Source organism: Carassius carassius, chromosome 37 (assembly GCF_963082965.1).
Source record: "Carassius carassius chromosome 37, fCarCar2.1, whole genome shotgun sequence".
In the NCBI taxonomy this organism is placed as follows: domain Eukaryota; kingdom Metazoa; phylum Chordata; class Actinopteri; order Cypriniformes; family Cyprinidae; genus Carassius; species Carassius carassius.
Window position 1 is genome coordinate 12,026,189 of NC_081791.1, and position 14,214 is coordinate 12,040,402.

The 14,214-nt window shown below is 37.4% G+C and overlaps 1 long non-coding RNA gene across 1 annotated transcript in view; it reads right to left on the reverse strand.

Moving 5' to 3' along the window:
- The window catches only part of LOC132117693 (uncharacterized), a 164,007-nt gene extending 150,493 nt beyond the window's left edge, over positions 1 to 13,514 (reverse strand). Inside the window, exons 1-2 of the long non-coding RNA XR_009425824.1 lie at positions 13,344 to 13,514; positions 12,153 to 12,375 (exon numbers count right to left, since the gene is read on the reverse strand). This is a non-coding gene — a long non-coding RNA (uncharacterized LOC132117693). The remainder of the gene's footprint in view (positions 1 to 12,152; positions 12,376 to 13,343) is intronic.
- Between the last annotated feature and the right edge of the window lie 700 nt (positions 13,515 to 14,214).

Here is a 14,214-nt window from a genome sequence, read left to right on the forward strand (position 1 = left end):
GAATCGCAATAGGATTAAATGCTTGTTTAGCAGCTTCATATGTTCAAATGTATAATAACACAATGCAGTATATCAATTTAATTATATGTGAATATATTTCATTTTAAACCCAGGGGCACTGATAGTGAGTTGGTCTCTCTGGGAAACAAGACTTTGCAATAGATTATATATTATGGGGGTTTGCCTCCATTCGGACACAGAGCATCAGTTTGTGATGGGATTTGGCCAACATTTTCTTGAACCAATTTGTAAGTATTTTATGTTTTGTTGAATTGGTGGCTAATTCCATTGTACAAATTAACTGGCCCGAACCTGTCACTTTGAAGGAGCTTCAACACGTCCTGGGTTTCGCCAACTTCTACAGACACTTCATTAATAAATTCAGTACCATTGTCAGTCCTCTATCGTACATGGTCAACAAAGGGGTCCGTCGACTGGAATGGTCAGATTCAGCCCGCCAAGCTTTCCAAGAGTTGAAACAGCACTTCATCTCCGCACCTATACTCCATCACCCCGACCATTCACTCCCGTTTGTGGTCGAGGTGGATGCCTCCAGTAACGGGTTTGGTGCAGTTCTATCACAACGCCAGAGTCCCATGTCTAAATGGTACCCATGTGCTTTCTATTCCAGAAAACTGAATGCTGCTGAACATAACTATGATGTTGGGGAAAGAGAATTGCTGGCGATGAAAGCTGCGTTTGAGGAGTGGAGACATTGGCTTGAGGGTGCAAACTACCCCTTTACAGTACTGACTGATCACAAGAACCTCGAATACCTTCGCACAGCAAAGAGACTCAATCCCAGACAGGCAAGATGGTCACTCTTTTTCACTCGCTTTAACTTCACTGTCACCTATCGTCCTGTTTCAAAGAATACCAAAGCTGATCCACTGTCTCGACAGTTCAAGGAGGATTTAACCATTGCTAATCCTGAGACCATTCTGTCCTTTCAAGTTATTGTAGCACCCATTCAGTGGGATCTCATGACCCAAATCCAACAACAGAATGCTCTGAGAGAAGTCCCTGCTGATTGCCCTCTAGGCAAGGTGTTTGTTCCTGCCGAACTGTGAGATCAGGTATGACCATGTTCTGGTCACCCTTGTATTACTGCCACCATACATCTAGTGCAAAATCACTTCTGGAGGAACACACTCATTAAAGACACCACTTCCTTTGTCCAGAGATGCCAAATCTGTAACATCAACAAGACACCCAAACGAATGCCAGTAGGTCTTCTTCAGCCACTTCCCGTTCCACAATGACCCTGGTCACACATTGCTATTGACTTCATCACAGATCTCCCAGAATCAGATGGTAACACAGTCATCCTCACCATAATAGACAGATTCTCCAAAGCCTGCCGTCTCATCCCATTACCAAAACTTCCCACTACCATGCAAACTGCTAAGCTGTTATGTAATTGGGTCGTTTATATGGGCTACCGGTGGACATCATGTCTGACCGCGGACCTCAGTTAACATCACATCTTTGGGCGCAATTCTTCAATTCCCTAGACATTAATGTCAGTTTAACCCCGGGGTACCACCCTCAAACTAATGGTCAAGTAGAACGACTCAACCAAGAACTAACACGCAATCCTTAGATCCTATTGTAATCAGAACCAGAGCGATTGGGCCTGCTTCCTTATGTGGGCTGAGTACGCCCAAAATTCCATACTCAAACCAGCTTCTGGCCTGACTCCTTTCAAGTGCTTTCCTGGATTCCAGCCTCCATTGTTTCCTTGGTCCAGTGAGCCTTCAGATGTCCCTGCTGTAAACGACTGGTTCAACCGAAGTGAAGCCACTTGGAACCAGATAATCATCTGCAACATGCAATCCATCATCAAAAGGATCAGGCAGATCGACAAAGACGTCCTGGTTTAGACTACAGGCCATGTCAATGGGTTTGGCTATCCACTCGAGACTTATGCCTCTGTCTTCCATGCAAAAAGCTGAGTCCAAGGTACGTGGGTCCATTTAAAAAAATATGTCAAATTACACCAGTTTCATTCCATCTAGCATTGTCCAGTACTTACCGTATTTCTCCCACCTTTCGTGTTTCCCTGCTCAAGCCCGCTTCTAGTCCCTGTGAGGCGGGAGAGGGGAGGTCAGGTGATCAGGGCCCCCAACCCATCTTGGTAGAGGGCAAGGTGGCGTATCAGGTCTGAGAGCTGTTCGATTCCAGACTTCGGGGACGTCTACTTCAGTATCTGGTCGACTGGGAGGGGTATGGCCCAGAGGAACAGTCCTGGGTCAATGCTGACGACATTCTCAATCCCAATCTGGTGGAGGAGTTGCACCACAATGTCTCGTTACAATAATGTTCTACATGAATGCAAGTCATATTTTCAGTCATGTTTGGTATCATTTCTATATTCTCAGGGTGAGTGGTACAATGGTCTCAATCTTACAAAAGTAGGCTAAAAGTTAATACAGATCCTAAGCATTAAAGGTCCCGTTCTTCATGATCCCATGTTTTAAACTTTAGTTAGTGTGTAATGTTGTTGTTAGAGTATAAATAATATCTGTAAAATCCTAAAGCTCAAAGTTCAATGCCAAGCGTGATATTTTATTTAACAGAATTCGCCTACAAAAAACGACCCGTTTGGACTACATCCCTCTAGTTCCTGCAGTAATGACATCACTAAAACAGTTTTTTGACTAACCTCCGCCCACAGGAATACACAAAAAACGGGGCGTGGTCTTGTTGCGCTCCGTCGAAGAAGAGGAAGAGTTGCGTTTGTGTTTGTCGCCATGTCGTTGAAACGCTGTTATTTTTATCTTGGAGTCCAATCACCTTTGTTTGGCCTTCCCAGGGACGCTGTACTTGGAGATTAATGGTTACAATTTTTGTTTAACTCGGTTCCTGAAAATTATAATCCACATGTAAAACTATGTGCAGCACATTTTGCTGAGGACAGCGAGCTTCCTCAATCTCAATCAGTTTAATGCCGGATTCGCACAAAGATTATTTTTGAAAGATGGAGCAGTTCCCTTTTTTTCTGGAGAAGGCGTTGTTTATGGACCACAGCCAGTAAGTGTATTTTATTATTTAAGTTGGTGCATTTAACAGTTTCTGTAACTTATTACACAAAGGGCAACGCTGTTTAGCTTTGTTAACTAGATGTTAGGGCTGTGCAAAAAAATCGAATGCGATTTTCATGCGCATCTCGTCATTAAAAACGCTCCTGTGATTATAAGTACACCTCCAGCATGTGCGTTCTTTTACTCTCTATGGTTCAGATCAGGATTGCCAGGTTTTCAAAACAAATTCTTCCCACTTGCTTCTCCAAACTACTGTAGTCCAAAACTAGCCCAATCGCATTCCCAGGAGGGCAGCGTGCTCTAAGCTGGTGTCGAATCACAACATAGGAGCCGCTGGCACAATCAGAACTCATTATGTATTTCTGAAGGAGGGACTTTATGGAACAAGGAAGACGTCAGCCCGTTTTTATGACAGTGAAAACAGCGGTATACAGATAGGTGAATTGTGTGAAAAATACTTTTTTTTTACACGCGAAACACATGTTATATTGCAAACTGTAAACACAATCAAAGCTTTAAAAAAGTACGAAAAATGGGACCTTTAAGAGATATTTTGCTTACTGTAATGGGAGTGCCCTTTCCCAGGGTCCTCCATGTAAATGACCTTTTGTTGCCATTGAGTTGTAAACCCAGGTTTGGGACCTGAGTTAATGTAAATTCCAATTGTTAGTCTCTGTCTTCCTCTTGGGGGATGTTTGTCTTGGTCTGAGATACTTAAGAAAATGTTGCAAGAGGATCAGGGCCTTCTGTTGCCAGAATGAGCCCATAGCAAGAAGTATTTCTATACACTTTATTCTGTGTATTTCCCTAAAAGTCAGGTATGCATCTTTTACTCTTAAATTCATCTTTGAGAATTTGATGTCATGTATTGATTTGATATCTTTGATTTGGCTATGTAATTGGCATAATAAATTTTTATCTAACTGTTAATAAATTGTTACATTTGATTCTATACCATTTTACTCTGTAATTATTGACGCTAGTAGATTACGCTGTATCCTTGTTACCGCATTTCCTGCGTCAGGTTAGTAATGGACTAAAATTCAGTGGAAATGGAGCATAGGGCACACCAACTGTATCTTTAAAGATCTGGCTAACATTGGGTTTTAGTTCAAGTGTACTTAGATTGTGACCCTAAGATATTCTAAGGCCAAAGCGATATCTTTGAGCGACATGAGCACCTGAGTGAACGAGTACAATAATATGAGAGAATAAATAGAATAAACAAATCTCAGAATAATAATGATTACAAATGGTCAAGCAACCAATTCCCTTTCAACCTATATTCGAAGGTTATACTAAATTGGAGTCAGATTAAATACTAATATGGAGTCAGGTTTGAGTTTAACCTAAACTGAATAATTTTGACAGAAAATACAGACCACGCAAGAAACCTTCAACCTTCAACCTTGAGCAGATACCTTACTTGGACCGAGTGGTTTATGAAAACTGAATTTGGAAATACCACTCTTTTCACAAAGGCTTTTGTTTTATGTCAGCTTTTTTCTGAATGGAAGTCTTGCTCGACTAGAACAATGCTATCAATTTTCTGTGGCTGTAATATAATGTTAAACCTATTTTAAAAAGCACATGGCGCCATAATTTCATCACTTTACAGTGTCGCAATGACCGTCTTTTTGCAGTAATAAGGGGGAAGATGACATGAAGCGGGAGGTTAGCAACAGCAAACCTTAACCCAGCACAAAGTGTTTTTTTTTTAGTAAAAAAAAAAAAAAAAAAAAGGTAACCTGAATTAATTCACGAACGGCGGCAATAATCAGTTACTCGGGCAAAAGGTCACTAGTAGGAAAACAGTTAAGACAGTATTTGGACCAAGGTTTGTCTGAGGTGAAGTGATATAAAAATATGTGATAAGAATGTCCTGATTTTTAGTGAAAACTAAGCTAAGACAACTAGATGGTGCAACTACCGCAATGCCTCCCCAACCATCATAATGACGTTGCCACGTGCGGGCCCGCCCCACATCTTTTTATTGGTCCGCGGACAGACACTATTGACGTAATGGCATCAACACCATGGGAAGCAGGAAATGGAATTTATTATTTTACATTTGATGTAAACAGAGAATTGGTTTATTACTTATACTTTGTTGTAAAATATATAGTGTCAAATGGATATATTACTATACAACACTATTATTTTTTAATTCATATGTACATTTATAAACAAGACTAAACTTACCGCTTTTTACTTGTTACATTTTTGGCAATCCGAAAATATAAATCACAATGTCATCCATTATTATTATTATTATGTACAGCTTCCTGGAATATTATTTGTGTTTTCATTTTAAATAAAATACATTGTGGAATATTCAAAGCAAGAGTGTCCTCTCTTTAAGTGCTATTTCAATTCTGAATTAAATTGATAATGAAAAGGGTTTGCTAGAAACATTAGAATAGTTTGAATAATTCAATCAAATAAAGAAATGAAGTACTTGGTTGATGAATTCCCAACAGTCAAATGAAAAGACAAAGGGGTCTCTTTATTGTTTGCTTGTTGCTGCAGCTGGATCAGCTGGGCTTTCCTTACTTCACCAAACTACTTTTTCTAAACCAGTTTAAAGAGACTGGTTTCTATTAGTAGAATAATGGGATTGTCAGCTCGAGGGCAAAATGAAAGTGACTTCATGTGGCAACATTCTAAAGGAAGTATCCCACTGTTGTGGACAAACTCTGAATTTAAAATGCACTGGTCAAGCTCACATTCTGAACGATAATTTGGGCCCCAAGTATTTTTGATACATGTATGGGTGTTGCTTGATCATGAAAAGACTTCTCAACTGCAAAAATACAATTTTTTTCCATCAATACACTGACAATAAATGTGCCTTTCAGGAGTAATTGGTTCATCTTTGTTCACGTGTTCCCTTCTAATTTGATTTAGAATATTTTTTGTCAGCAATGTTAAATTACATTGACTGCAAGTGGCAGTCCTCTTTGAAGATGACTGAGGCAGAGGCTACAGGACATCGGCCAGCTGAGGTGGAGGCTGCAGGACAGCTGACAATATTTGGCATTAGCAATTTGCTAATGTCTGTGCACACAGCCCATGTGTAGGTTTAACCATTGTAGATGCTTGTGTGCCCAACTGTGCGTGAGATGGGTGGAACACAGAAAATGAAGTATACCTAAGTAAACATTCTATTACAAAGTCAGAAGCAATTACATTAGCAGCTCACACAATTAGCTGACTCTTAAAATCACTAAAAGACTGATAAACTCACCATGATGTTTCACTGCCTATTGAAGGTGATTTTTGATGTGATAATACAACAGCTGTGGCATACTAATGTACTGGCAGAATGGGCACTTAGTAGTGCAGTGTTTTTTTTTTTATACTGCTCACACTCCCTCTTGCTTAACACCGTTTTGTGGATTTTCACAAGAGAAATGGAACAAGTGGAAATGGCTCTTAAAAGTGCCTTTGGGTTATAGTGATCATAAAAAGAAGAGAGAGATAGAGGGGTAGGATTAGAGACAGAGACTTACACTAAACACTACAACAGAGTAATAAAGTAAATAGAAAAAGTCAGAAACAGTGAATATAATGAAAGATGACAATTCCAAAGACCTGCAAACAGAAACAAGTCCAAACCATGAGTTTTAACATAAAAAAATTATATAATTCTAGAGCAGTGGTTTGCAACATTTTGACTTTGACCATTGCCGTACTTGAAGCACAATTAAGCTAAATGATTATTACAAGGTTTCTGAAGGTATCATCAAATCGGATTTAATGCTTTTAATGTTTTGTTTTAATTCATGTCCTACACTACCCATAAAATATATATATATATATATATATATATATATATATATATATATATATATATATATATATATATATATATTATTTTATTATTATTATTTTATTATATATACTCACAGACACATTTGAAGTGGATCAAAAATATTCATTCAAGTTGTCCTGAGACAAGAACGGATATTGGCATTTGGTTGGTTTCAGGACATTAATGAAAGGTTTTGATCCACTTCAAATGTTGACTAGTATAAATATGTAACGTTATGTGTACATGTGTACACTACCATCAAAGGACTGTAATGTTTTTGAAACAAGTCTCATATGCTGCAGTAATATAAATATTTCTAATTTAAATTACTTTTAATTTTAATTAAAAAAATGAATCACTGTTCTACGTGACAGTAAATTACACATTTATTTCATGAAGGCACCATTTTCAAAATAAACTATAAAAATTTGTAAATGCCTGCAGAAATGATGTTACATGAGGTAGGAATGTTGTAATCAAATATTACAATTAATCAAATTAAAATCACATAGCTCATCCACTTACCAGTGCAAGCAATGACAAACAAGTAATTAAATCCTGCCTGGAGTGCGGTGCATTGGCGTCATTTACTTTGCCACCAACCAATGAAAAGACTTGTGGGGCAGGGTGACACGTGCAGCCCCGCCCCAGATGCAGCCCCACCCCGATCTGCAGGCTGCAGCCAGGGGCTTCTCGTTTCAGCTGAAATTACATCACCACATAGAATAACGCTGTTTGTTTCAAGGCACTTTGGGGGACCTTTAAGCGATTCAATGTAAATATATGATGCTTCTTCAAAGTCATTGCAAGACTGCTGTAAAAAAAAAATTAAAAAAAGAAACCATTAGCTTTCAAACAAAGGCCCTGGGACTCAATTACACACAAGTTTATTTATGGCCCCTTTTTATGACCTGTTCATGCTCTCTTGATCTCACAGAATCATTATGGCGGTAACAAGCAACCTTCACTAATGCTTCAATTAAGAGCTTGGTTCTGGCCACCTGCCTCACTTTAGTGAGTAATTACATCACGTGCATTCTTGTGTTAGAGCTATTTTATTTTATGTAAGGCTCTCCAAATCTGTTTGTGGCTATTTTTATTCTCTCTCTCCTGCTATCACTTTATTTTTCTGATGTATTTTGATCATGTGTAGATTGTTCCCCTAGGGTTACATTTCTAACGCCCACAGGCATCAACATCAAACCCTTGCCGCCGCTCACGTGCTGTATTCACACACAAATACAGGCTACACTCATTAGAGCATGATAATACGCTTCCCCGCAAATCCTGTTGGACTGCTAGCTTTTGTGCTAAGATATAACAACTACCACTTTCACATGTAGCCGATGTGTGTTAGGGAGCAATGAGAGCTCTAATATTTCCCTGTACTGACGCTGCACGGTTTCCTTGTTTTGGTCCTTTCCTTACCTGTTTTGTCTGAATATTGAGTTTTAATGAGGAGTCCTTTGGATTACAGTATTAAATATGCATGCCACACACATAAACACAAAATGTCATGTCTGAAGTCATATTTCCCCTGTTGCTCATTACCTAGTCATATCCTGTGCAATGTGCTGTCTCTCTTGCCAACAATACTAATAGATTAGCAGAGTTAAAGAGACAGTTCCCTCAAAAATTAGCATTCTGATATCATTTACTCATCGTCTTGTCATTCCAAACCCTTATGATTATATATATATATATATATATATATATATATATATATATATATATATATATATATATATATATATATATATATATGTGTGTGTTTGTGTTTATGTGTGTGTGTGTGTGTGTGTGTGTGTGTTTATTTATTTATTTTAATTTTTTCCTGAAAACGAGAAGTCTAGCACAATGTCAATGTTGCTCTTTTTCTTTTAAAACGGTTGTTCACCACAGATGTACAGTACAGTATGATTTTTTTTTTTTTTTATTAATTCTTTTTTTTTTTTAAATCCTTTTTGGTGCTTGACAAGTAATCAATATGACTTGTTTACTATATGTTTAAAGCCATATAATAGCTTTGTGGCTAACAAACCTTAGTTTAAGTTTTCATTCACTGGCAATCTAGCTTCAGAAATCTTTCTTGACAGCTGTGGTCAGCATTCACTTACATTATTTCTCTAGCTGTGTTCCACAAAATAAGGTCATGCAGATTTCAAAATGACTAAATATAGTGGTTTTTTTTTTTAAGGTTTTTTTTTTTTTTTTATGTCTCCCTCAAAAGCAGTGACACAATTAAATGTTCTTCAGATGGTAAATTAAATCAGTGAGTGGTATTAAAGTGCATGTAATTGTCAAGAGTTTGATTAACACAGTAGGCGTTATATTTATTACTATACTTACATCAAAAAAATAAGGACAATGTACTTACTGTGTTCATATTGTTTTGCAAAATACCTTTGCTGCTATTGAGGTGGGATATGGGTGAGGTTAGGGACAGGTTTGGTGTTATGGGTAGGTTTAAGGGTGGGTTTAGGTGTAAGGGATGGGTCAACAATTTAATTATAAATGTAATTATAGAAATTAATTACAGATAATTACATATAGGCATTTAAAAAATATAAGTACAATGTAAAAACGTACTGTATATACACAATAAGTGAATTTTACCAAATGCTAAATTTTAATGTAAATATTGCACATAGTAGATAAGACCACCTAATATAAAGTGGGACTGACATTTGTTAAATAGGCATGTTCAATTAAATCACACAATATGTCGGTCAGTGGTTTAATTATTATTATTATTGTTATTAATAATAATAATAATAATAATAATAATAATAAATTAAAACATCTTCCTAATTTTAGTACTTTTTGCAGAGAATCTGACTGGCCGAAGTCCACCAGGTCATTCTCACTTCCACTGTCCAACCCTTGTAATGGTGAAAATGGCAGTGAAAATCAAGCTCTTATGATTACACAAACAGTCAAATTCTTTCATTATTCCATTATTCCATGGAAAGCCAGGAAGAGCATTTAAGAAATGTGCTGAATAGAGAGAACATTGCACACAAACACATTAATTGATGGTTATTTTATTTTCTTGCCTCTGAGATCTAACTGAGGTTGCCAAACTTGACAAGATTACTCCTCTAGTGTGCCTGGCTAATTTTTTGCTGCATTTTGCTCAGACTTTTAAGTGAACACTCGGGAAGCTAACCAAGCAGAGGTGTAAAAGCCATCACTTCCTCCTGCAATCAAGGCTGTGATGGAACAATCTTTTTTACTCCTTATTTTCCTTCAGCTTCTCTGGATGATGTACTGTGTTTACACTTATCACCCAATGTCAAATTACTGCCAGCGAGGACCCTGTCTCACCCAGCCTCTGCATGCCTTTCCCCCTCAGGTGTTCTTGCTATACAATTGGCAAGTGACAGAAGTGTCAAAGCAGAAGGTCATGGAGCTTTTCGCCTTGATTATGACATGCTTTAATGACCTCCAGGAGAGAGGGATGACAGGAATGGTTTGCGGTAAAACTTAAGTGATGGGACTCTAAAGGCTAATGCTTTCGGTCACAGACTTGAGGTGTAAGATGTGTTTTTGAGTTGGGTAACTTTCCATTTCTGAGTTCTCCAGCCCACTTATGAATTTCCTCTCCAATGCATTGACATGGCATTCTGAACATTTTAATATATGAAACATACTTTTGAGTATGAAGGAACATTCTCAAATGAGTTTCCTAGTCAGAAAAATCCTACTGAACCACTACTGAAAATATTATCAAAAGCTCCATATTGAACCAATCCTAAAAGTATCCTAATGTGGGATTCCCATGGAATCTTGTTTTGTCACTGTATATAAAAATAAATAAATAAAGGATTTTGCTAACTCTTCTCACAAAATCTCAATTATTAATCTCAAAACTTGGACTTTTTTTTTTTTTCTTGAAGAATTTAGGGAAGGGCGTTTTCCACAAATATCACATTCGAATATTTGAGCTCACAAAAACGAATATTCGTTTATTTAAATTAAGTTTAATGAGAGAGACGTTATTTTTCAGCAACATTTATTGTTTCCGTCATTTTGAAAAAGCTTACACACATTAGCTTGAACATTACACATCGTGTTTTGTAGCTGAAAACCTTTAACAATGCGTGCAAACAAACAAAAGTACAGATTAAAAGCAAAAAAAAACAAAAAAACAAAAGTGAACAAAGAAAAAACGTAAAGCAGCCTGCAGCAATTAGGCTATAGTAGAACGTAGACTTAACTTTGAAACTGTCAGCAAATGTTTTTTACTTTTTTATCTATTGTTTTACATGTTCTTGTTAAGAAACACAGGCATGTAAACATGATCGGGGGAAAGTCGGCTCCTTAGTCTGTTAACAATAAGGCCGGCCACGGAGAAAACGCACTCTTACGGCACAGACGTTGTCGGGACTCATAAATAACGCTGTGCTAAGCGAATAAGTTTTGTGAAGCGCTTCGTGTTGTCGTTTCACCACTGAATGGGATCCTCATCTGGTGGAATACATGGCTCCAGCAAGAACTGTTCCCACTCGTCTTGGCTGGACTCTCTGTAATCATCGCTGAAGAACTGTCTCAGCCTTTTCCAACGAGTGGGCATTGCATCCTCTTCATCGTTGGTGGCGGCGGCTGCATCCGCTCCACTCGCATCAAGGAAAATACTCCGATAATGTTAAAAAAAAAATTTTTTTCTTACTTCTCTCATGTTTTCATCGAGAACCCTGAGATGTTTAGGGCAGACGCGAGAAGAGTTTTCACTGAATTCTCCAAGTTAGCGGTGTTTATTCGTTGCTTGAGAGATGCCGCAACAATGTTCTTGAATTCGGTCACTTTCTGTGATTCTCCACAGCATATTTGAAGTACTGTAGAAGACCGCAGTTCTTATTCATTCATTAATTATTTTTTGCTTGCATACATCTTCAAATATGCCATGGAGAATCACAGAAAGTGACCAAATTAGGTTTTATTGTGAAATTTTTTTTTGTTTGTTTTTTTTTTTGTTGCGAAGTTCGAATATCATTTTTATTATCGAATAATTAGAGCAGAATGAATATTCGAATGTTTGACTATCCGTGCACACCCCTAGAAGAATTGCAAGATAACTTTCTGGGAAGAAAAGTCATACTTGTGAGAAGCTGCAATTACCTTTTTTGTGCAAAAATTTTAATCACAATTAATCGCATGATTTTCTGCTATTATTCGCGATTAATCACATTGTTATGCACAACATTCAATAATTAATTAAAAAATTGTGTATTGTGCACTTTTTTTTAATTAAAAGTAAGGTGCTTTTTTTTACAGCAGTACTCCTTTTACACAGTGGCGGCTCCAGACAATTTTGATTGGGGGGGCAATGGGGGGTCCTGGTAATTTCAAGGGGGGTCTCATGAAAACCAACAAAAAATACAGTGGACACGGCTAATAACTGCATATTACTGCTACTAAACAACAAAAACAACAAAGCATATCAACTAGTTTGTTTTTAATTAATTAATCAATTGCAGTTTGCAAACAATATGCTCAAACTTTACAGGGTTGGTGCTTTAAATGGTTCGCGTCACCAATACGCAAATGACTTAAGCGGTTAACTTTTTTAATGTGGCTGACACTCCCTCTGAGCAGGGCCATGCAGAGACCTTTGGAGGGGCAGGTGCTCAAAGTATAAAAGGGGCACATGGAACAAGGCTTTAAATGGCGCTGTTCAAAATATCAATATAGCAATATATTGTGATGCATTCATTGCTGATTCACGTATAGATATGGATGGTTATGTATAGGGCTGCTCCGATCACGATCGGCCAATCGTTATGCGCATCTCATCAGTAAAGCCGGTTCTCTAATCAGCGGTAAATTCCCTCAGGTCCAGGTTTCACATAGAGCAGCTGTTACTACACGGAGCCATTGTTAACTGAGAAGATGCGCAAATCCACTTCATTTTCAGTGTTTATTTGCGCATCTTCTCAGTTAACAACAGCTCTGTGTAGTAACAGCTGCTCTATGTGAAATCACGCACCTGATGGAATTTACCGCTGATTAGAGAACCGGCTTTACTGACGAGATGCGCATAACGATCGGCTGATCGTGATCGGAGCAGCCCTAGTTATGTATTGATACAGCAGCAAATGCTTTGATGCAGTTTTGAAAAAGAAACAATAGAGAAGACAATTTTAAGTTTAATTTAAATTAATAATAGCTCTGGGATTAGAAACTGAAATGTCTTAAATTGTCCCAACCTGATGGCTTTTTCTTCTCTGTTCTACAGAATAATTAAGAACAGCGGTTATAGTAAAAACTATAGAAAACACTTTCTCACCAGCCTCTGTCTCCTGGCTTGCTGTTACCTGCTCTTTTTCTGTCACTTGTGCCTCTACATTTCCCTCTTTTTCTTCCTCTTTCTCCATCTCCTCATTGAATCTATTACTTTCCACTCTCTGTCCATCTAGGAACAAGGCTCAATTTACTATTTCAGCATTAATCTATTATTTTAACCATCACTACTACTCTTGCACCAAATCAATAAGTCCACCTTAAATATTGATACAAAACATAAAAAACTGATACACTGGAATATAGTGATTCATATTATTATTACTGTTTTAGTTGTTGTTGTCTAAAATCGAACACCTTTGCAATGTAAACAAATGACAGGCTACATGTGTTATTCATATCCTACATACTGCACTTTGATGTCAGGTATATTATGCATTTTTTTATTGACAGTGATATTTTTACATTTATTTCCAGAGAGATATTATTGAGTTTACAGGCTAAAGTAGTCTTGCTTTTGTAAACACTGTTGCCATTGTAGAAAAAAAATATTTGCGTCACATTTAAAATATAATTATATTTTAATTCATTTCTGAATTGTTTTTATTTTTCTAATGAAAATCTGAATAAGCCTTACCAGTGTTGTGATAATTATTTTAAGGCACTCTGTGTGTTAAAAAATAAATAAGTACTGTAATATAATAATAGTTTAGTCAAATAACATAAAAAAGACCATACCCCTCGATGCCTGTGAAACTTTTCTCCCTCAAACAGCACGCTAGTGTTACTTCTACACTACAGGCTACACACAGCAATATAAACAACATATCTGCATGTTCTCACATCACATCGTTCTTGTAAAATAAGTAAATAAACATCAAAATCACTTCGCTGAGAATGAATCACCACTTACCAGCTGCCGCGGTGTTGAAAATATCCTTTAGCAATTAAAAAATGTGCGTGAGGAATCGTCCCGGTCGGATGAGGTCGTCGTCGTCAGGTGAAAGGTCATCATGTTGGTCATTTTATTTACGGCTAAATTATTATTAATAAATTTTACTAATATTATGATTGGCCGTGGGCAGGCATTCACAAAAGGGAATGTTATTAAAA